This window comes from Myotis lucifugus, unplaced genomic scaffold (genome assembly GCF_000147115.1).
Source record: "Myotis lucifugus unplaced genomic scaffold, Myoluc2.0 scaffold_7, whole genome shotgun sequence".
NCBI lineage: Eukaryota > Metazoa > Chordata > Mammalia > Chiroptera > Vespertilionidae > Myotis > Myotis lucifugus.
The window spans coordinates 8,476,450-8,479,880 of NW_005871055.1; positions in this window are offsets into that span (position 1 = coordinate 8,476,450).

Consider the following 3,431-nt stretch of genomic DNA (forward strand, 5'->3'; position numbering starts at 1 on the left):
GTGCATGTCATAGCGAAGTGGTTTGAGCAGGCCTTAGCATATTATTAGGCATATTCCACCTTTGTTGGGTTGAAATGGAACAACTGGACACTTAAATATATTAAGCTTTTATTATATAGGGATAATTTTGGCTTTGGGCCCAAGCCCAGTTTGGCTCAGTTGATAAAGTGTCGGCCTGCAGACTGAAGGGGTCCCAGGTTTGATTCCCAGTCAAGGGCACATGCTCAGGTTGTGGACTCAATCCCCAGTAAGGGGTGTGCAGGAGGCAGCCAATCAATTATTCTCTCTCATCATTGATGTTTCAATATCTCTCTCTCCCTTCCTCTCTGAAGTCAATAAAAATATATTTTAAAAAAAGAATTTGGCCCTAGCTGGTTTGACTCAGTGGAGAGAGCGTCAGCCTGTGGACTGAAGGGTCCCAGGTTCAATTCCAGTCAAGGGCACATGCCTGGGTTGTGGGCTTGATCCCCAGTAGGGGGCATGTAGGGGCAGCCAATCAATGATGCTCCCTCTCCCTTCCTCTCTGAAATCAATAAAAATATATTTTAAAAATTTATATAAAAAAAGAATTTGGCTTTGGCAAGTAAAATCATTGAACTTGGCATTTGGGAAGATAACTTAGTGGCAGTGTTGGGGTGGATTAAAGAGAAGAGGGGACAATGGGGATGGGAAGGCAGGGAGATCATCCAAATGGCCATCATAGTAACAGAGGCGAGGAGACGAAGGGGGATGAGAACATTGAGAACCATTTTTAAGGGGAAAAGCTGAGAGAGGAAGAATTTGAAGCCAGTTCAAGAATTTGAGTCTAGATGGCAGGAAGGATTGGAATGATATAAAAAGGTGGACACAGGAGGAACAGGTTGGGATTAGAACACGGATCAGCACTACCAGGTTCTGCTTTTGAAATTCTGGGTATGAATATGTGCATGGCTTCTTTCAGATGGTTCCATTGTCTGCAGTCCTTGAGAGCCAGCTGCACCCGCTGGTTCCCACTCCCGGAGGCTCATTTCCTCACATGAGTCGTCACTTTGTATTGTGAGCTCATTTTCAGTGGGATTTGTTTTTCCTGTGACTCTCATGTGCTCTGCTTTGAGACTGTTTCTACACAGAGTGGTTACGCATTATCTAGTAGGATCCTAGAGGCTTCAATTATTTAACCAAATATTATGTTAATTTCTCTGCTTGGGAATTATGGGCCTCACAGGTAGTATAAATCTGGGCTCTGCACTCTTTCAGGGCACAGGTCTTAGGAATTCAATTTCTGACAGGTGATCTTTTTCTTTTGCACCCAAACTACACCATTTGCTTCCTCATACTCCCCTGAGCTGGTGGGAAGTGTTTTCTAATCCCCTTCTAATGAAGGGGCATCTCTTTGATGCTTTTGCTTTTCTGCTGAGCTCAGATTAAAAGCTTCTCTCCTGCCCTAACTGGTTTGGCTCAGTGGATAGAGCGTTGGCCTGCGGACTCGAGGGTCCCGGGTTCGATTCCGGTCAAGGGCATGTACCTTGGTTGTGGGCACATCCCCAGTAGGGGGTGTGCAGGACGCAGCAGATCAATGTTTCTCTCTCATCGATGTTTCTAGCTCTCTATCTCTCTCCCTTCCTCTCTGTAAAAAATTCAATAAAATATATTTTATTTTATTTATTTTTTTAAATTAAATCTTTACTGTTCAGATTATTACAGTTGTTCCTCTTTTTTCCCCCCATAGCTAGCCTCCACCCGGTTCCCACCCCACCCTCGGCCCTCAACCCCTCCCCCCCCCCCACTGTCCTCATCCATAGATGCACGATTTTTGTCCAGTCTCTTCCCGTATCCCCCACACCCCTTTCCCCCCCAAGAATAGTCAGTCCACTCCCTTTCTATGCCCCTGATTCTATTATAATCACCAGTTTATTCTGTTTATCAAATTATTTATTCACTTGATTTTTAGATTCACTTGTTGATAGATGTGTATTTGTTGTTCATAATTTGTATCTTTACCTTTTTCTTCTTCTTCCTCTTCTTAAAGGATACCTTTCAGCATTTCATATAATACTGGTTTGGTGGTGATGAACTCCTTTAGCTTTTCCTTATCTGAGAAGCTCTTTATCTGACCTTCACTTCTGAATGATAGCTTTGCTGGATAAAGTAATCTTGGTTGTAGGTTCTTGGCATTCATCACTTTGAATATTTCTTGCCACTTCCTTCTGGCCTGCAAAGTTTCTGTTGAGAAATCAGCTGACAGTCATATGGGTATTCCCTTGTAGGTAACTGACTGTCTTTCTCTTGCTGCTTTTAGGATTCTCTCTTTGTCTTTTGCTCTTGGCATTTTAATTATGATGTGTCTTGGTGTGGTCCTCTTTGGATTCCTTATGTTTGGGGTTCTCTGCACTTCCTGGACTTGTAAGTCTATTTCTTTCACCAGGTAGGGGAAGTTTTCTGTCATTATTTCAAATAGTTTTTCAATATCTTGCTCTCTCTCTTCTTCTGGCACCCCTATAATTCAGATGTTGGTGCACTTGAAGCTGTCCCAGAGGCTCTTTACACTATCTTCGTATTTTTGGATTCTTTTTTCATTTTGCTTTTTCGGTTGGGTGTTTTTTGCTTCTTCGTATTTCAAATCTTTGACTTGATTCTTGCGATCCTCTAGTCTGCTGTTGGAACTCTGCATAATATCCTTTATTTCAGTCAATGTATGCTTAATTTCTAGTTGGTCCTTTTTCATAACCTCGAGGGTCTCACTAGATTTCTTGAGGGTCTCACTACATTTATCGGTGGTCTCACCAGTCTTTTTGAGGGTCTTACTAAATTTATCGGCGGTTTCTAGAAAGTTCTTGAAAAACCTTATAAGTGTGGTTTTCAACTCTATATCCAGTCGTTTGCTTTCCTCCATTTCTGTCATTTGTGACCTGTTTCTTTGTCTCTGCATTTTTTATGCGTCCCTGTGTTGGTAGAGTGGCTTTGTGTGCTAGGTGTCCTATAGGGCCCAGTGGCTCAGCCTCCCCAATTACCTGAGGTGGACACTCTTGGTGCACTCCTTTGTGGGCTGTGTGCACAGTCTTGTTGTAGTTAAGCCTTGATTGTTGTAGGTATCACTGGGAGGAATTGACCTCTAGGCCAATTGGCAGTGAGAATCAGCTGTGTCTACGGTGGGAGAACTTCTGTGCTGAAGACACCTCTTATGAGGCAAGACTTGCTTCAGTGGAGCTTTGGTGCTCACTGAGTCTGTCCTCTGAGTGTGTCTCTTATGGATCTGAGGAGTTGTAATTGGATGGTCCCACTCTGACCACTGGGTACACTGGCTCTTGGATCTAAGGAGGTGCTAATTTAGTCTCTGCCTGAGGCTACCCAGCAGGAGCTATGGGGAGATCTGCAGATTCCTCTTTCCTTGTTTGGGGTTTGGAGTGCTCAAATGAGGTCTCAGCTGTGAAGCAATGCAAGCTGCTATGGGG